The sequence below is a fragment of the Eublepharis macularius genome, chromosome 3, assembly GCF_028583425.1.
Source record: "Eublepharis macularius isolate TG4126 chromosome 3, MPM_Emac_v1.0, whole genome shotgun sequence".
Classification (NCBI taxonomy): Eukaryota; Metazoa; Chordata; class Lepidosauria; order Squamata; family Eublepharidae; genus Eublepharis; species Eublepharis macularius.
In genome coordinates this window covers 34751815-34773864 of record NC_072792.1, presented here as the reverse complement: position 1 = coordinate 34773864, position 22050 = coordinate 34751815, and positions in this window count along the sequence as shown.

Here is a 22050-nt window from a genome sequence, read left to right as displayed (position 1 = left end):
CTGTCTGGCATCACAAAGCATTCATGAATTGAATGAATTGGCCCCAAAAGTAATGGATTTCATGAAAAATGTGGCCCCACAAAACACATTTTTGAAATATGCTAATCTGCCCGATTCGTCATGACATTTGATTCATATTTCGATTCGTGCCCATGTCTAGTGAGGAATCAAACTCAGCTCTTCAGATTAGAGTCCCACCACTCTTAACCACTACACCAAATTGTCTCTCTACTTCTACTTTCTTAACTTTGTAATGAGATCTGGTCATTTCATCCTTGCCACCGTAGCTGCCATGTCAGATATCAAATGTTTTCCCAGATGTGTTAAATGCTTGTTGTGTGATAGCTCATAAGAGTTAATATCTGTCATTTTCAAACATAAATAGAAGGAAGATTGCAAAATATTTGCATGGCAAATTTTCCAGCTGAATCTTAAGAACTTAAGAGGAGCCCCGCTGAATCCTTCTAGTCCAGCATCCTGTATCACACTGTGCCCAACTAGTTATTCTGGAAAGGGCCAACAGCAGGGCACAGAGACCAAGTCATTCCCTTGATGTTGCCTTCCAGCACTGGTATTTAGAGGTTTTACTGTCTCTGAATGTGAAACTTCCCTTTAGTTGCCATGTCTACTAGCCACTAATGGACCAGAGTCTACGTAGACTTGGAAAACTCTAAAAAGAAATTGTCCCCTCTCCCAAAGCAGAATGAAGAGGCAGACATAAGAGTTGGGAACTAAAGGGCCACTTTATTAATTTACAACAACATAACTGTCCACACAGTAAGAGCCTAACTAGCTGTACAGGTCAGAACCTGGGGTCACCCCTGGACCTCTGCCCTGACTTGTCTGGGTGAGCCCTGCTACCCCAGGTGTGAGCCATCCATGCACATGACTGGGACCCAGCTGGCTAGGCAAAATGGTTCCTCCTCTTAAAGCTCCCCCACCCAGCCATGAAGCTGGGGGAGGATTGGCTTGTCCAGGGGTTTCCAACCAGGCAGTCTGTCCTTGCAACTGGGCTCTGAAGCAGCCAGCCACTCCTGACAGATGCCAATTCCCCACCAGTGGGGATATGCCAAGGGTGCTCACTGGCCTGCTCCTTTCCCCCAACTTCTAACCTGCCGGAGAAGGAACTTCACGAACCCACCATAGCTCAATTACCTCTTCCCTTGCAGGCAGTGCAAAGTAGGTGAAAAAACTCCTCACCTGTATTGCCAGTTATGTGGAAGGAGAAAAAATTCCTACCTGGCCCTGTTAAACAGCGACTGGCTAAACCTGCACTGACATAGGACGGGTGGGTGGGCTGAGCACAAGGCACAACTGAGGCACTGTGGGGACGGAGCAGCCTTTTAGAGCCTCTGGCTTGGCCTCCCACCAGCATTCCCTAATGCTTGGGAAAGCACTGCTGCCTCCTCCTCCTCCTCTGTTGAGACAAAGCACGGCCCCCAGCCATAACGGGTGGTGCCACCAGCTGGGAGTGTCATATTGTTTGAAGTTTGATAAGTGCATGCATCTTGATTTTGAGATTCAGGGATCCCATTAAAGGCACACTCATAGGGTCGGCTACCTATTTTCTGTCAGTGGAACAGAAGTTTAGTGTTCCTTTCCTCCCCTTGCAGCCATCTGATCTTTACAAAGTACTGTTTTGGGAGGGATAGAGGGCCTTGAGGGATGACACAAGGGGAAGGAATCTGCAGAAAGAACAGGGAATTTAAACTGGATCCACCCCATATGTTACAACAAATGAACAAAGGTAATTGTGAGAAGAGACCCCTTCAAAATAACCCTTGACATGCTGAAAATCTTACAAGTTTAAAAAAAAAATCAGCAAACAAAACAGACTTCTTTCTGGCATTTTTTCCCCCAAATGTTGCAACTACTCGGTTGCATTTTTTCCCAGGATCTCTGATTCTTGTGTTTCCATAAATGGGTCATAATCTGCCCCCCCCCCCCGCCTTGTCACTTTCCATTCATGGTCTCCATGAACACCAGGGAAGCAAGAAGGAGAATTTTCTCTTTAACCCTTTTGTTTATTTGCTTTGGAGTTCTGTGAAATTCTATAAAAGAGTATTAGAGTGATACCTCTGGATGAAATTTGGAACAAATCTAAATCAGGACAGAATGTGTAGAATCCACTAAACCCTAGTGAATGGCAAGAAACTTACATACATAAGTGCCCCTGATCCAGGGATTCCTAAATCCAGATATTGCAGCCATGAACAGACAAGACATATCTTCCTACACACTTGAAAAATGCCTCAGGTTTGCAAAAAGATCTATCTATCTATCTATCTATCTATCTATCTATCTATCTATCTATCTATCTATCTATCTATCTATCTATCTATCTATCTATCTATCTATCTATCTATCTATCTATCTATCTATCCATCCATCCATCCATCCATCCATCCATCCATCCATCCATCCATCCATCCATCCATCCATCCATCCATCCATCCATCCATCCATCCATCCATCCATCCATCCATCCATCCATCCATCCATCCATCCATCCATCCATCCATCCATCCATCCATCCATCCATCCATCCACACACACACACTGTATATACGATAAAAAGGCATGCCTGTAGCTTTAACCAGATACCTTCACTGGCTGTTGCTAGGTAACCATAACAGTTTAGCTAGCATTCCAGGCATGGTTACTGTCAGTAAAAGGCAGGGCCCTTTCCAGAGCTACTTTGGCCTTCGAAGGAGGACTCGTTAGGGCTAAGCCTGGAAGCAACCGCCAGGTAACTTGATACCACCCAGGCCTGGCTGCTTTCCAACAGCAAGGCCCCCCAGAATAGCAGCCTACCCCCTCCCCCCACAAAAGCCAGTGTGGTGTAGTGGTTAGAGTTTCAAAGTAGGATATAGGAGACCCAGGTTTGAATCACCACTCTGCTGTGGAAGCTGACTGGGAGAATCTGATCCAGTCACAAAGTCTCAGCCTACCCTACCTTTCAGTTTTGTTGTGAGGATAATATGGATACAAGGACAATAACCCTCACTTGGGATTAAGGCAGTATATAAATGAGATCAATTAATAAATATAGGTGAAGATAGGCAGGACATATAAAAAGTAAGCTGTTTAGTGAGTTTGAAGGCGAGAGGGATATAGGGAACAGTGGGCATATGTAGGCTGCCAAGTGGGGAAAAAAGACTAAATAGTGTAGGGAAGGGAATACAGGCAGAAATGAAGTACCCTCTGTAAGACCTTGCCAGTGTCAGACTATGGATGTCAGGTTATGGCAGATAGATCCCTGGATCACTTCAGCATGACACATGTCCTTGGCTAAATGATCTTTATTCAGGAATTCAGTCTTGTACATATACACAGGTCCATAGGAGTAAATGAAGTAAAAATCAGATGAGCCTTGTCACTTCTCATTGAAAGGAATAAAGCTTTAGGCTATTGCAACCTCCTCCCCCCTAGATCACAAGTACATAATCAGTCTGGGAAATATTTCTGAAGTCCCCATACTAAGCAGACAGGACACCAGGCAATACAACATTCAAGGCCAGTCTCAACCATATCAAAAGAACAGATTGTCCACAGCTGTGAGACTGAGAAAGTGAAAGTGGTTATTGCCAGTTAAGGAATGTTCTTATCAGTTTCAACACCAAAGCATCTCTGGATCATACACTTAATATTGGCATGGGTGAATGGGTACCTTTGAACATGACAGCAGGTTCCCCACCGAATAACTAGGCCATGGGGGAGAAGCTGCCAGTGGGGAGAGGAACAGGTGAAGACAGAAGGTAGACAAAGGTGGGTAGGAAGGAGAGAAGGAAGCAGGAAAAAAGGAGAGGCTATCAGGAGGCAGAGAAGGGAAAGAGGACATAATTGAGGGGAGGAAAACCAGATGCCCCCACAAGTACTTCTGGGTTCCCAGTTGGAAACTATATTTCTCTTGGAATTGCTAACAGTAATAGTATCCCCACTTGAAGAACTGTAAAGTATAAGAATCTTGCTGGATCATACCAAATGTCCCAACTTATCCACTATTCATTTTCTAGGAAGAAGTGGTGGCAGTGGGGGGGGGGGGGGAGGAGGAGGGGCGGGTTGAATGCCTGATCGAGTAGGTAAAACCTTTCCTAATACATAATCTTTGTGCCAAAAATTCATCTGCTTTTAATGGTGTGTCACACTGTGGCAAAAGGCATAGGAGAGGAAAAAATGCTGCAACCACCATGTTCATCTCAACTGATTCTCTGTATTATTGCACAGGAGTTAAGTTCCACAGAGGTGTATAAAAAAGTGTATATCTTTCTGCTATGCAGGAAAAAGCACAAAGACTACATTTTAACTATCTTTTTTTATTTTGAAGCAAATCCAAACAACCTTAAACTAGATTGCGGCAATAATACTTGCTTAATAGGAACCAAGGATAACTGTCAGATTCTGTCATAAGGTAATAAAGAGAGTTGTATTATAAGCATAAAATTCGTGATAGATCCTCCAAAGCGTTCCCTCCTGGAACTCTTCTCATAACAATGCACATTCAAATACAGAGAAAATACTTTCAAATTCAAGATCTGACATTTTCATCTAGCTAGAAACTGAAGAGGGATAATCCCACATGGGCAGTTTAGAACGATGAGGAAATAAACCTTTTGTAAAATTAGAATTTCAAACTTGCATATGACAAAAAGATCTTGCTGCCGGAGTCTCCTCGTAAAAAGAAATGTTGTTAAAACGTGACACGTTTTTTGAAATGGAAAAATGTGAGAGGCATTTAAATCTCTCATTCCATACCCTGTGATCTTCCTTAAAAGAGAAGGTAATAGTAATATAATCACCTTGCTGTTGTAAGGTATGAACCCGGGCTTTCAGAGTATATAATTTGCTATGTGGCATGCTAGTCGAGCCATCACATATGTCAGTTATGGCCTCAGTAAAACCTTTGGCTTTCTCACTTGTCTACACAGGCCATTTCCACACGGCTTACCTTGTTCTAGAAAACAGTGAAATCTCACACGAAATTGCGCGAAATTTTGCGAGAAGACGCTGTTATTGCATGAGAAGACGCAATAACAGTGTCTTCTCACAAGATTTTGCTGTTTTCCGGAACAACCCTTTCTAAAACCAGAAAGACACAAGCCACTTGCTGTGTCCAAATCATGGATACCTCTTTAAGGGAATAGTTAGTTCAACATTCATTAACAGTGACATGAAATTGTTAGATGGTAACAATGCTGAAACATGCACACTGTTCTGAAATCACAGTATGAGGCAAAGGGGTATAGCCATCTTGCATCATCAGGTGAGGCCAAAATACTCCCAGGTGGGGGTATAGCCATCTTGCATCATCAGGTAAGGCTGAAATACTGCCAGCTGGGGCTTTAGAAACTTGTGATGTTCTCATAACAAGCAGAAAAAAGGGGATCTGGGTCCGTGGTAAGTATGCAGAACATCTCAGGTTCCATCACTGGAATCTCCAGTTAATAATATCAGGTAGTAGGTGATGTGAAACACCTCCACTTGAGACTCTGGAGAGCCACAGCCAATCAGAGCACAGACAATCAGAGCCACAGCCAATCAGAATCTTCCTTAAATTGTCACAGAATATGCCCTTGAACCAGGTGGTTTCTCCTCCAATTGACCACAACTCGTGAAGGTTTTAAGCAGGATCTTAACTAACCTCCTATTCAAGATGATTTTGAACTGGATATGCCAGTGACCAAACTGGGAATGTTTGGTTCACAAAGACTTTATGAATTCTTGCACTGTCTCATGTTCCATCAAAACCTTTTGAGTATCGGCCGACTTCCAGCTTGGGATCCATGCAGGTCTAACGCAGCTCAGGGAGCTGGGCTGTCCGAGTCGCTGTTTGTAGGGCTGGAGGGGTGCAAACTGCCCGCAGCCCCCTGTTCTCAGGCGGAGAACAGGCAAGTACGCTCAAGACCTCGAGGGCGCGTTGATCTCGGGTGTGAGGGGGGTTCTACGTAACAAGCCCCCATCCACCCTTGAGGTCCCACCCGAAGAGAGGTTGCTGAGATCTCTGCAGCGACTTTGGAGTCAAATTTTGGCATAAGACCTACATGCCCAAGCTTCAGCAAACTAAGAAGGGAACCTAAATCGATTGGATAATTGAAGCAGCAATTACAACCCAAGAGAAACATCTAAGAAGGTAAAGATTGCTATCTCTCATTACGGGACTGATTACAATAAGAAATAAAGTGACAAAGAGATCTAGAAAACTGCAAAAGACTTGATATATAACTGAGAAAACTCCAGCAAATAAATTATTAAAAAGTGACATTGTAAAGAAAAGTTAGAGTGGAAAAACGATTATTGTTTACATACCTGTGGCTAGAGAGAGATAGTGGACTGTGAGAAACTTTCAACATCGTGAGAACTGCTGTGAAACGGAGAGGAACAGGAAGTGCGTCAGAACCATAAAGAGCTTGGCAAGAAGTGGCTTGTAAGCAGCGGAAGTGGAATATCGCCATTTTTGAAGAGGGCAAAGCTGCGGCTTCAAGAAAAATGGAAGTAGGCCATCTTAGACAAGGGTAAGGGCGGTTGCCTCAGAATAAAACCATAGAGAAAAGACGCCCGACATTTTGGACCGCGTAAATATCAGTTTTTATAAAAATAACCTAAACTTTGACTTTTAAAAATAAAGGAAAATAATAAAATCGTGCCACGGAGCTAAGGAAAAGAGCAGACTCGTGGGAGCGAAGTAGAGCTAGCCCCACGATGTCAAAGAAGGAATGGCAAATGGTGCTGGAAAACCTAGACAAAAAAGTTTCGGAAGGGAATAAAGAGCTTAAAGATATGATGCAAGAGATGGCAAAAAATTTGAAAGACTTTAAAGAGACACTTAAATCGGAGATGGCAGAACTAGCGAAGAATATGGATCAGGTTCAAAAAGAAATGCAAGTTACACAGCAGAGAGTTAATGCAGTAGAAAAGACAGCTGATACCTTGGCAGATGTGCAGAGAATGGAGCTGAGAGGCGTGAAGGGAAGAATGGCCGTAGCTGAATGTAAACAAATGGAAAGACAAGTGAGATTTCGTGGAATCCCGGAAGTTTTGGAAAAAACAGCCCAAGAGCAGATTACAGAAATTTTGGCGGCATACCTGGGAAAAGAAGAAGAGGCGATTGCAGCGCTTCTGGACGTGGCATACAGAATTAACTCAAAATTTGCAGCTCAAAGGAAGTTACCAAGAGATATGATTGTGCAATTTACAACTAGACAGACAAGAGAGTCAATTGTGAGTAAACAATTTCAGGACCCATTAGAGGTTGATGGGAAAGTGGTGAGAATCATCAAAGAACTGCCCAGATCAGTGTTGTCGGAGAGGAAGAAGTATAGAGAGCTGGTCCAGATGTTAAAAGACATGAAAATCAGATACAGATGGGAAATACCTGAAGTACTGGCTTTCGAATTTGGTGGTGTAAGGAAAATCATCAGATCTGGCCAGGAGATGGAAAGGTTTATCAGGGACAATGAAAAAGACTTACCAAAAGGAGCTAAAATTTGATCATGGAGTGTAAAATCATATCTTGGAATGTAAATGGACTAAATTCACCTTTTAAACGTAAGACTATTTTCCACTGGCTTTTAAACCAAAAATGTAATATAGTGTGTTTGCAAGAGACACATATTAAAAAACAGGATGTGAAATATTTGAAACTTGCAAAACTTGGAAATGAATTTGTAGCAGCTTCCAAAAAGAAAAAGAGAGGAGTTGTATTATATATAAAGGAGGAGCTACAGCCAAAACTGGTTCTAAGTGATACAGATGCTAGTTATATTGCAGTGGAAATAATCTGGAACTCTAAGAAGATTTTGGTGATTGGAATTCATGCGCCCAATGGGGCAAAAAAATTTTTTTTCAAGGACTTACAGGAACAATTAGATGAATTGATTTATGATCAAATAATTTTGGCAGGTGACTTCAATGGAGTTAGAAATTTGGAAGAAGATAAGAAATCTAAAAGTGCACAGAAAAAGAGAGGACTTTTGCCAAAATCGTGTTTTGCGATTAAGGAACAAGAAAGTCTGGAAGATGTGTGGAGGAGACAAAATCCGAAAAATAGACAATATACATTTTACTCTGCAAGACATTTTACACTATCAAGAATTTACATGATCTGGGCCTCCAAAGAACTGGTGGTATGGACTAGAGATGTGGAGATAATGCCCAAGGTAGGCTCAGATCACAATCCAGTTATGTGGAGATTTGGGAAAAAGAAAGAAAAGAGGATGGAGGATAAATGAAGACTTGCTGCAAACGGAAGAAAATATGGCGTTGTTACAAAGAGAGACCAAATTTTTTATACAGTGCAATTTGAATAAGGATGTACCAACTAACAAGGTATGGGACACATATAAAGCTGTTATTAGAGGAACGCTAATGGATCTGAATGCAAGAGCTAGGAGGAGTAGGGAAGAAAAGAGACTTGAAATTATGGAAAAAATTAAAGCCAAAGAGATACAACTTAAAAAAAGACCAGGAAAAAAGAAAATATTTCAGGATATGAAAATCCTGCAGGAACAATTGACGGCAATGAATAATAGAGAATTGGAGTGGAATTTAAAAAAAATGAAACAGAAGTCGTTTGAAGGTGCAAATAAGCCTGGGAAATATTTAGCGTGGCAATTTAAAAAAAAAAAGGGAGAAGAAAATCATAACTAAGATTCGAGAGGAAGATAAAACATTGACAGATCAATCAGCCATTAGTAGAGCCTTTTTTAAATTTTATGCAAAGCTGTACCAAAAGAAAGAGGTGAACAGAGATTCAATAGCGGAATATTTGGAGAAAGTGAAGCTTCCAGTAATTTCAGAGGAATGGAAAGAGAAGTTAAATAGGGAAGTGACAGAGGAAGAAATAAAAGAAGCTATACAATTAACAAAATTCGGGAAAGCACCGGGACCAGATGGAATAACAGCAAAGTTCTATAGAATGATGGCCAATGAGCTGACACCGTTTCTAAGTGAGGTAATTAATGGAATATTACAAGGCCAAAAGATTCCTGATTCATGGAATGAAGCTAATATATCATTGATCCCGAAAGATGGACAGGATTTGACCAATGTTAAGAATTATCGGCCAGTTTCGTTGCTAAATAATGACTATAAAATATTTGCGAAAATTATGGCGGAAAGATTAAAGGGATGGATGTCGGAATTTATTGCAGAAGAACAAGCTGGATTCCTACCCAATAGACAAATTAAGGACAATTTAAGGACAGTAATAAACACTATTGAATATTACTATAAGCACTGTGATAGGGAAGTTGGTTTCTTTTTTGTAGACGCGGAAAAAGCATTTGACAATTTGAACTGGGATTTTATGTTTGCCACTATGGAAAAGCTGCAAATGGAAGAAAAGTTCACACAAGCAGTTAAAGGAATTTACAAAGACCAGTGTGCAGCGATTGTAGTTAATGATGATTTAACTAAAAAATTGAAAATAGGTAAAGGTACAAGACAAGGTTGCCCATTATCTCCATTGTTGTTCATTTTGATTTTGGAAATTTTGTTGATTCAAATTCGAGAGGACGATACAATCCGCGGCATAAAAATAAAGGAATTTTCCTACAAAGTCAGGGCATTTGCGGATGATGTAATGTTGATAGTGGAAGATCCAATAGACAATATGCCAAAAATAATGGATAAAATAAAGGAATTTGGTGATTTGGCGGGATTTTATGTGAACAAAAAGAAGTCGAAGATATTGTGTAAGAACATGACGAAGCAAAAACAGCAAGAACTAATGGATATAACGGACTGTGAGGTAGCTAATAAAGTGAAATATTTAGGAATTGAGTTGACTGCAAAAAATATAGATTTATTTGAAAATAATTATGAGAAACTGTGGCAACAAATAGAAAGAGATTTGATAAAATGGAATAAATTAAATTTGTCATGGTTGGGAAGAATAGCAGCAGTGAAGATGAATGTGCTACCACGTGTGATGTTTTTGCTGCAAACTATTCCAACTATCCGAGACTTCAAACAATTTGACAAATGGCAAAGAAAAATTTCAGACTTTGTGTGGGCAGGCAGGAAACCCCGAGTGAAAATGAAGGTATTACAAGACTCGAAAGAAAGAGGGGGGCTGCAACTGCCAAACATAAGATTATATTACGAAGCAATTTGTCTGGCTTGGTTAAAAGATTGGATAACGTTAAAAGACTGTAAACTGCTGACTTTGGAGGGACACAAAAAGTTGTTTGGATGGCATGCCTATTTGTGGTATGATAAAGTTAAAGCGGACTCTATGTTTTTGCATCACTATATCAGAGGAAGCCTTTTCACAATCTGGAAGAAATATAAGAATTACATGGAAAGTGGTATCCCTTCATGGGTGGTGCCATATGAAGTAATAGATCCGAGAACTGTTTAAAATGAACAACAATGTTTAACTTATAAAGAGATAATGTCGATAGAACACAGAATACCAAAAATAAAGACACAAGAAGAGTTATCTCCTCACTATGGATGGTTTCAATATAGACAAATTAGGGATCTTTACAACTCGGACTGTCTAAAGGGAGGAATAAGACTAAAAAACTCGGAGTTAGAAGAAATGATTCTACAAGAAGGCAAAAAAGATATTTCGAAAATATACAAAATACTTTTAAAATGGTATACGGAAGACGAGACAGTCAAAGTCCAGATGGTGAAATGGGTAATAAACCTTCATAAAGAAATAACAATGGAATCATGGGAATACTTGTGGAAAAATACTTTGAAGATTTCAACTTGTACCAACATTAAAGAGAATGTATATAAAATGATGTATAGGTGGTATTTAACGCCTAAGAAGATTGTGCATGGAAATGCAAATATGTCAGATAAATGCTGGAAATGTAAAAAGCATGAAGGATCATTTTATCATATGTGGTGGACTTGTGAGGTAGCTAAGCAATACTGGGGAGATATAATAGAAATAATTAATGAGGTTTTGCAAACCCAAATAAATAAGAACCCAGAGTTGTTGCTACTGAACTTGGGAATGGAAGAAGTTCCAAGGCAGTACAGAACATTGCTATTTTACATGACTACAGCAGCAAGACTTTTGTATGCGCAGAAATGGAAAGTGCAAGAAATACCAACTATAGAAGATTGGATTTACAAATTGCTGTACATGGCTGAGATGGACAAAATGACAAGAAAACTTAAAGATCTTGATCCAGGAGAATATATTGCAGACTGGGAGAAATTGAAACAATATCTAGAAAAAAAATGGGATGTGAAAGGAGGATTGTGGCAGTTTGAGAATTATTAATATGTGACTTTATAAAGGGGAGAGAGAAGTAACTTTACCATTAATGGGGAAACTTAGCTATTAATTAATCTAAGCTAATATTAGTAATAAGGAGATTGTATTAAAAATAGATAGTTTAAACAGTGAAATGTAGATTGATATATTAGAAAATTGGAGATATAGAAGAATTTGAACATGCTTAGAATAAGCGATATAACATATATAGGATTTAGAAAAATTATGGTTAAGAGTAATTTGAGTAATAAGAGGGGTTTGGGGTTGGAAAGCTGTTGGAAGTCAGTAAGGGGGGGAAGGGGGGGCTGATATAATTTAGATAAGACAGGGAATTTGTGTATTGAATAACATTGTATGCACTCACCAATAAAAATTAAAAAAAAAAAACCTTTTGAGTATCCATCAAAACAAGACATTCTGGATGCCATAGATGAGTTAGGGGTAACAGGAGCATGTATGCTATACAGGCGATTTGAAATAATGTACCAATTGCTGCTAATAATGCACTGGGGCACTGTAGCAAACCCATGGAGATATACCCATCACAAGGCTTTTAAAAGGGCCCCAGATTCATAGAATTGTATCTTTTAAAATAAATGCTGTACTTTTCTGTCCATCTTATATACTTGGTATGGGTGTCACCCTCCCATAAAAAAATATTTTGATCCTAATTGGAATTTCATGAATACCTTGAAAATTTGGTATCCTTGAAATCCGGGTCAGATTCTCTAATCTAGTTCAGTTAGATTAGAGAATCTCAAATTTATCCAGCCATTATCTCTATGCAGAAAATTATCTAGGAGGCTAGGTGGAATTTTTCAAGCAAAATCCACCAAATTTGCAGGAATCTATTCCTGTCCACTAAAGACCCTCCAAGTTTCAGGAAAACTGGACCCCGGGGGTCCAATTCTATGGGCCTCTGAATAAGGCACCCCCAGCCACTCTCCATTGTTTCTTATGGTGGGTAGTTGCTGCAGTGCAGAACAACACACATCTTAAAAGCAAATCCCCACCCTGCAAGAAACAGGAAACTAAATAGCAATCAAGCCCTTAAGAGCAACCCCCCCCCCAGAACAATTCTTAACAATATATGAAGAAACAGCAAGCAGCAAAGATGACAACTCTTGTATTTAATCTAAAAGCAAGTTTTAACAAGACTAAAAGCACCCTATGAAGTACCCCAAAACAGCAAGAGTAATTATTAAACTTACCTAAGAAAAACCCTGCCCCTTCCTCCCTTATCATATCACCTCACCAAAAGCCAAACCACCTCCCCCCCCCAAAAAAAAACAGGAAAAAAATCAGTGAGTCTTAGGACTCTCGAACCAGGTGAATTCAAATCAGATCAGTGCCCTTCTCTGACAGGCAGCTTCTCCTCAGGTCTTCCTACAGCAAGGAGGCACTGGCATGCAGTATCAGTAAGATCTAGGCAGCAGTAAAGATCCAGGCATGTAGTGGTAAATCTCAAAAGGAAGAGAGCAGCCAGAGACTAAGCAAGTCAGGCACTCATGAGCACAGTGTCTCCAGTTTTCAATTCACACAAAATGCAATCTGAGTCAAGCAGGGTTTGAAAAAGGCTCTCTCCCTGATCAGCCAGACAAGGAGAGCTCCTTCACAGGATGGCCACTCGCTCCCCCTCCCTCCTGCCTCACTCTTTTTTTCTGCACCTCACCTTTTGGGAAAATGCCTGGGAAATCTTGGAGAAACAGTCAGTCAATAGGCTGTGTTGTGATTGCCAGATTAAAATGAATTAACCCAGTTTAATCCAGCCGTCTTGATCCTGTTTCTCAGATCTGATCCAGGATTCTCTAATGTGATCCAGAATAGCTCGGTTATGCCAAATCAGCATAAATCTGACTACATAGCCAGATCAGGAAAGCCAAGGAAAGCCCCTAATACTTAGTAGTCCCTATACTGCAATTAGTCTCGTTTACAGACATTCTTTTAATTTCCCTTTACCCAATTTCTCCCTGAAATGAAAACCAACCATCAATTCCTTTTCCTCTTTTTAGAAATTTGGAGTTTGCTTCAAATCAATTCCATTTAGGTCAAAGAAAAATTCCAAGAGAGGAGGGCCAGGAATAGAGGATCTGCAAAATTTCTCTCTATAGATACTCAGAGGAGGGCAATGTCTTCCCAAATCTTCCTAGTCTTCTGTTAGAGCACCACCATGTGGTGTATAACATAAAGCAACTCCAAGAGCTGAAGTTACAAAAGGGTGCACTGATTTCTTTTCAAAGAGAAATCAAAGAGAAATCTCTCATTTAACAGAGAAAAAAGAGAATAGAGGAATCAATGGCTATTATCTTAAAAAGTGAATTTTAGAAAAAGTAATTCCGGTCCCCATAACCACATTAACTATAATGAATGGCAGAAATGGACAATCTCACATAGTTGCTATGCGGTATCAATAAACCTACATAAAATGATGGAAGCTTCTCCTAAGAAATGCATGGTAGAAGTTAGCAATGTAGTTTTTGTGAAGCAAGCTGGTTATTCTCATAGTTCTATTTTTTCCACAACAGGTACTACAAAGAAACTGGATATTTGAAAAAGACGTTGATACTGAACAGTTTGTACGCATATCTGTGACACGCTACAGAGTTCAGTTGCAGACTTGCCTTTGGCATTGCACAAGAAAGATCCTGCTCTGCTGATAGTAGAATGGGAAGTGTTTGCATCTAGCATATTTCACGCTGCCTTTGTGCCACGCTGTTTAGCAAAAATTAAATGTCATGCTAAACAGCCCAAGACTGAGACGAAATTCAGATGTGAAACAGCAAAATGAAGAAAGTACCAAAGCTCTACTCAGCAACAGAAGAGTGCACAGGAAATATGCAGTGTAAATCAAGAGAGAGACTGGAATATTATATACCAGATCGGATTACCAACCACCTTTTCACTTATTGGTAATTTATTCGTAGTTAAATGATTGGAAGCAATTTGGCCTATAAGGATCGCTGCTTCAAATATTTTTCAGAAACTATTTAAGAGTACTGCATTGCAATTCTGATGTTGGGACAAGGTCTCATTCACACAGAAATGACCTCCCTTGCTCACTGTTACACTGATGAGTAACATGTAATGGAGAAATCAGATATAATGTTATGGACAAAACATACAGCTCATCTCACAGCTAATCTCAGCAGAGAGTCTTCAGATATAGAGAAGGTTTTGACTCCAGTAGCACTTTCAGATATACAGAAATCCAGCAATGTACAGAGCAATAGGGATAGACAATTAAAGGAAATATTGGGTCAAAATGTCTGGATCTTTTCTTCATTCCAAATGCCTTCTGCTGCCCACAGTACATCCATTGGTCATATTTCTCCTACTCTGTCTTGATGCTGGGACCAGATCCTCTGCATATCACGTGGGACCAGCATCCATCTTGATGATGGTCATTTCCAAAGCAAAAGCAGTTGAGAAGAGCTGTACCTAGCTGAGCCATGCTAAATAAGGTAGAACAGGCTGCTTTAGGGAAAAACCTCTCCTGTTCAATATCTGGCCATCAGATCATTGATCAAAGCCTGCCAATAATAAATCACTTTGGCCATGTAAAGAGCCTATTCTGTGAGCATTTCTCAAAGAAAGGTTTCTCATCTCAGATTGATCTAATATTCTAAATAAATAAATAATTTAAACTACTTGGAATTGCTGATACACTCTTACCAGATCAAGACCATTTCCTTATAGGCATGGCCCACCCAGAGAACTCTGGTGGCTTTCCCATAGGGTTCCACATGTCTCAGTTTGCAAAAGGTTCTGCAGGCTGTTTTCCTACCATTCTTTCAGTGTTTTTTCTGGGACTGCACTTTCCCTGGTATTTTCCTTTGCTGCGGGTTGACAGAGCACTTCTTCTGCATTCTTGGGCATGTGAACAGTTAAAACACTCTGAAGAATCCTACGATCACCATCCAGGTCCTCCCCTGAAGCTCTCAGCATGTGATTGCACATGTGCAGAGGAAAAAAAATTGAAAGGGAGGTGGGCAATGATGATGAAAGTGCCCGACCTCCCTTCCCAAACCACTTTGTCTACAAAATGTGGAGGCTGTCCTGTGACCTCAAAGCACAAGGTAAGCACTTTGGGGGAGTATATGTGGAGGCTGAGTTTTTGGAGTGACTCAGCAAAGCACACACAATAAGTGGGAAAAGGGCGGGAACGACCGACTCTGTGGAAATGGCCCAAGATTGATCCAAACTCACTCCATCACCACTTGTTATCTCCCCTCTTACTTTTTTGTACAGTTTCCCCAGAACTCAGATCCATCCATTCTTCTTTCAGTCAAGCAGCTCACCTGACATTTTCTTGCCCTTTCCACCTCTTTCCAAACCTGTAAATAAATGAATAATTTGGTTCTTAGACCTGGATAGTTGGCCTATAACTGAAGCCTGAATCTGATTCCACTGTGTGGTCTACTACTGTTCTGTAGATTTAGAGCCAAAACACACGTTAAGAAAAACCTAGGTTCAGCACGTGTTCTCTTACCTCAAGGTTTGCTGGGATCTGTAGGCGTCCTGGAAGCTTAAAGTTTAGCATTTACAGAGCAGCAAAAAGGGAAAGGGAAATACAGGCGCCTGTATTTTAAGCTTTAAGCTTCCAGGACGCCTTTAAGCTTCCAGGACGCTTACAGATCCTTTAAGCTTCCAGGACTTTAAGCTTCCAGGACCCCTACAGATCTTTAAGCTTCCAGGACTCCTACAGATCCCGGCAAACCTTGAGGTAAGAGAACACGTGCTGAACCTAGGTTTTTCTTAACGTGTGTTTTGGCTCTTAGCTGGCTCTGGAATGTCCATGCTTGTAAGCCATATAAGTCCCAGTGTACCATTACATCATGTGAATCTTACTGGTTCTGCTTTCTGGATTATTTTGGGATGGTTTACTGCTTGGACCTCTGTCTGGGGATCAGGCCTTCAACTATCCTGTAGGGATAGGTGGCTATAACCATCTATCATATCTATCATTTGGGGGGGGGGGGGCTTGAAAATGGATTTGAGGATCAGCCTGGTGCTTTCATGTGAAATGTAAGACTATGGGCCAAGCTACAAGTGACAAATGACACTTGAACGGCAAGTGTATTTCTCCCTGTTCACTTGCCCTCCACTCAATCCACTTGCCATTCAAGTGTCATTTGTCACTTGTAGCTTGGCCCTATGTCTTGAAGATGCTTACATGTTTCACTCTGATATGATACTGTATTCTAAACTTAGAAAAACCTGTTTGGCCTGAAAGCTGGGGGGTGGGGTGGGGGAGTAACTGGGAAGATATCAGTGTGCTAGAAAACAAAATAGAGAGACAATGTGGGTTGTACTGGGCCAAATGTACTGAAATTAAGTCCAGAAGCACTTCTAGAACCTCAAGGACTCTGCCATGGTTGCTTGGACAGAGAACCAGTCTTGCATGCCATTCAAAATGGTCTACTGTGCTACTGTTCCACAGGTGTGCTGGGCCATGCCTTCCCTGAGCTAAAATGTTGCATTCACATTTCCCTCAAATATCCAATGCATATCATTGTCCCAGTCAGTTAAATTTCCCCCTTTCATTGAACAAGAGGTCCTACACTTGGAAGGAAAACAGAGTCTGCAGTTCAGCTGTGCATTTTGTTCTTGGTTCTTTTGAGGACAATTTAACTGTGCATTATCCCATCTGGATGCTTTGCAAATAGATACTTTGGGCAGTAGGTTTATAGGCTTTTGTTCTGAAATGGCAAGGGCTCTTCAAAAGCCATGGAATGGCCCTTTCAAAATGCTTTCTATCATCCAATTAGTACAGCTGCAGAACAATGGCACTGTTAATATATATATATATATATATATATATATATATATATATATATATATATATATTTGTTTTGACACCTCCCGTTTCATGCACTTACACATCATGGAGGTCTTCCAGAACAGATTATTTCCTAATGCCATTAAGGTATGCAATATCCTGACAACCATTTCCTTGAAAATAAAGGAAAATGGGTTTAAATAATTGGTTCTGTTGGCATAAATAACGGGGGGGGGGGGGCTAGTTCAGCTTATTCAATGTTAGTAGATTTTCTCCAAAGAAAGATGAGGAGCTTAATGCCTTATAATGGTTCTGTGGTTGGCACTTTTCAGAGAATGGTAGAAGCCCATTAGCAGGATCAATTGCAGCAGTTCAGAGCTTGTTTCCCATCCAATGCACAGTAAACTAGCATTGACCTTTTAAAGGGATTTAATTGTTCTGCAGAATCTCTGGTGACTTTTTTACTGGCCTCATTCTTTTGGCTTTTTCCCCCCTTCTTCTGTCTGTCATTGGAAAAGCCTTGTAGAGTGAAATCTCCCCCTAAGAGGGACAGAGACTAGGGCTGTGCTCTTGTGCCTTGCATGTGCAAACTATGGGGATGTTTCTCAAATCGGCACTTCTGACTTCCCCTTTCTCCCCAAGTTACCTATTTCTATGCATTTATGTAGTACATTTTTAGCTTACTGTCAGTCCCTGGCAGGTAGATCCCTCAAGACCACCTATAGTGAACATATGTTGGTTCCATAAGAAATAGCTTTATTAGAATCCATACAGTTCAGGTTTGCACTCCATCACGGAGTTTAATAGAAGTGGCAATTCAAATCAGGCAATCTCTGTTATACTTCATTTTCCCATGCTTCAAACAACAGTTAGAGTTTTGGAGCGCTGCTTACCCAGGTTCTGTGAGAATCAACTTAGTTATGACTATGAATCAGATAGACAACAACTTATTCCCAGCTTTTGGGGTTAGTAGCTGAAGTTGGCATTTAGACACTTCAAGGTTACAGCTAGCCGAGACTTGCATATTTCTCTAAGATAAGGGAGAGGCCCATGCTTCGGTCTTTAGTAACATCTGCACTACAGTTATGCAGGAAGAGAGAGAGAGAGAGTGAGAGAGAGAAAGAGTGCATATTAATTAATACACATTAATATAGTAGCATGACTTTAGCATAATGTCAGCAGTAGAAAGCAATAAATGTCAGTAACACGATCATGGCATGTATGTAGACAGACAGACATTACACTTACTCTTTCTCCAAGGAGTTTTGGGTGGTATTGCTGTTCTCCATCCATTTTATCTCCACATCACATTGAGGAGCAGTGACTGGTGCAAGGTCACCTAGTAAGCTTCATAGCATCGGAGACTTGAACCTGGGTACCTCAGATCCAAGTCCAGCACTTGAATTGCTACACTATACCGTTTCTGTTGAGAGCAGCCAGGCAATGGAGCCTGAGAAAGGAATGCCCAGTTGGACACTACAACATGAGTTGTGGAAGGGCATTGGCTTAAATAGAACAACTTTCTGAGTTTCAGCTTTGAAACATCAACAGACCAAACAGGACTGCCATATTGCCATGGACCTCTTCCCATCCCATGCTGAACATTTTCAGTATTGTTTGAGCACTACAGCCAAGAAACTGGGTATTTGTTATTTGTGGAAAGGTGTGTGTGTGTGTAAAAGTTTGAGGAGCTGATTTGGAATAATGTGTTCCAAAAGATATGAGCATCTGCAGATTAGCAGTGCAATCCTAAACAGAGTTACTTCAGTCTAAGCTTATTAGACTGGAATAACTCTGTTTGGAATTATACTGATAGAAACCTACCACACACACACACACCATTCACTGAAGGCCTTTTTTATTTCAGATCCATTTATGTACTTGTAACAAAATTGTATTTGGTGAACAACTGGAGGAAGACATGGCATTGCATGCACAGGGCCCAACCGACCTTTCTACTTCAGCAGAAGGTGTGAAAGAGTGCAATGTATATACAATTGTGGTTATGTATGCTCTCCCATGAGACCAGGCATTTGGGAGTTCCTGATCATGCAGAAGTGTCTAATCACATGAACTGTTCCCACCTTTAATTTGGTCTCACCCTTTCTGGGAAATTGGCTGTGATATGATGCAGATTTGCATCTTGGCCAATGACATGGCATTCAGGCAGCATATTGGGTTGCCCCAGCAGCCCAAAACAGTGTCCAACATGGTGGCAATGACCACCACAATAAGGACAAGGTAGAGGAGTGGATAATGGGGGAAGGAACAGAGCTGGAGATATGAGGGAGAAGGCACCTGCTAGTGACCAGATAGAAGGGAGGGAAAACATAGTTAGATCATGTGTATGAGAAATGGAGAGAGAACCCTGGTTGAGGGAGAAGAGAAAACAGAGCCAGAGTAAGAGATGCAACTCTGGCATGGGGGATCTGATTCTCCCTTCTCTGTCAATCTTTGTGTGTCTCCCTCTTGTACAGAGGAATTAAAAAACTAGGATAAAAATATAGTTAAGTAAGGGCGAAGCTACAAGTGACGAATGACACTTGAACGGCAAGTGTATTTCTCTCTGTTCACTTGCGCTCCACTCAATCCACTTGCTGTTCAAGTGTCATTCGTCACTTGTAGCTTGGCCCTAAGAAGCACCAGCATAGTGTAGTGGTTAGAATGTTGGACGAGGATTTGAGAGAATGAGTTTGAATCCCTTCTCTGACATGGAAGCTTGCTTGGTGACCTTGGGCCAGTCTCAACCTCTCAGTCTAACGTACCACATAATGTTGTCATGAGATTAAAATGGAGGAGTGGAGAACTATGTAAGCCATCTGAGGTCTCCCACTGGGGAGAAAGGTAGAGTATAACAATAAATAAATAAAATACACCACCACCCCGCCAACCTATACTCTATTACTTATTGAACTAACATTAGGCAAAAATGCATTTTAACAATCTCAGTAGGCGGGTTGATTTTTTTTTTCATATTTGCATTTTTCTAAAAAATGCAATTGATCACCTTCATTTTTGCATTAATTGCCATATTCCTTTGCTTTCAGTGGGACACACTTTTCTGGCTACTACTTCTTTGTTTTCCATCCACTTTGGGTGACATTTTCAGGAATGGTACCTCTTATCCAAAGTATCATCTCTACCAAATTTGAGAGAGGTCCCAGTTTTAAAGCTGGATGAAGCTGTAAATGAAGGGAAAGTACAATCACTTTTTTTTTTTGCAAAAGGACAGATACACAATCAAGAGTGATGCTAAGAAGCACTACTTCAGTACTAAAATGGCTTGTAGGCTTTAGATTAAAAGAAAAAGGAATCAAAGGATGGATTGTGTGCCTACATACATCTTCTTTTAAAAGTGTCATGTTTTGACTTAGTAATGTTCATGGACAAGTATGATGAACGCTAGAAAGCCAGGAAAGGCTTAGAATGGAGAACAAGAAGCCTACGCCAGCTCACTAATGCTTAGAATGGGGAACAAGATATGCACTAACAAATCTTGGTTGAAAATCTGGAGAAAACGGAAGCTGCCAACAGTATTGATGTGGTCACGTTTTAGGATGTTGTTTAGTTCTCCAGAAATATGTTCCACACTCAAACTTACCAGGTTTGAAGGTGTCAATCATCCAGCCTATTTGGTTTGTGACAAACAGTTGTGAATAGAGGTGGGCATGGAGAAGAAAATGGACCAAACTTTGATACAGAGTGGCCCAGTTCGGGGTTCGTAAACCGGAGGGTCATGTGGCATGAATTTTCCACAGACCCGATGACATTTGGGCCAGTCTGTTGGTACGTTGGTCCGTGCCTTCCCTGGGACTTCCTCACCTGCCAGCTGAAGCAAGGCATGAGTTTAAAGCACACATTTCCATGCCTCTCACTTGCAAGCATTCACTGCAGGGCTACCTTCAGCTGACAGATGGGGACTTCCCCACCTTCCAGCTGCAGAAAAGTGGGGGGTTTAAATTGCTCATTTTTTTGCCCCTTGCTTGCAAGCAGCATGGAAATGGGTGCTCTCTCATGGGGCTGGCATCAGCTGACGGTCGAGGGAGCTTTTTCCCTGGCCGGATAGCTGAAGCAAGTTAAGCTGGGTTGTAAAGTGTCTCTTTCCACACAGCTTGTAAGCTGAGGGGAAAGGGGTGCTTTAACATTGAACACCCCCCTCAGCTTGCTCCAACTGAACTGTGGGGACTCCCCTGTGGATCAGCTGGAGCAAGCTAAGGGGGGTTGCAAAGCACCCCTTTCCCTACGGCTTGCAAGCTGCACAGAAAGGGGTTTAAAGTGCCTGTTTCCATGCCCCTCCCTTGTAATTGGCACTGAGGGGTGTTCCCCTCAGAGCTGGCTTCAGCTGACAGGTCCCTGAAAGTGACAGACCATGGACTAATGATCTAGTTCGTGAACCTGGGCAGGTCCATGAAAAATTCGTGGTCCATGGTCTGTGAAACATAACGGACCGTGGCTCAATGACCTATGTTTTTTTCCCTGTCCGCGCCCACCTCTAGTTGTGAATGCCTGCCAAACAGGATTGCATCAAGTTTTTCCAAAACTGTGGATGCACAAAGCTGCTGGTGATTCAAAATTAATAGTCATTGCTGTTGCTAGGGCCTAGAGTAGGACTGTATTAAAAATTAGAATTTATTTATGTCTTGTCTATGTGGTTTTTGGCTGATTTAATTGCTTATTTAAACACCTGCCTGCTGACTGAAGTAGTTACAAAGCAAGGACTGGGAAGTGGTAGTACTCAAGCAGCCTGGGTGAAGATATGAATGTGTGAAAAGCAAATTACATTGTACTGCACAGTTAGGAAGGAATGAAGTGAATCAATCTGCCAAAACAGCCACAAAAATGTCAACAGACAGTTAATCAAATTGGTCATTGAAAAACCTGCCCCTTGTTGATGACTGACAAAGAGGACATGATACGAACTGCCAGGTGTTCGAGCACCTCTAGTCATGTACATGGTCACTGATTGTTTTAACGTGTATCATTGGCCACCATGTGGCTTAGTTGGAGAGGGGGAACCAGTGATGAACTGAAG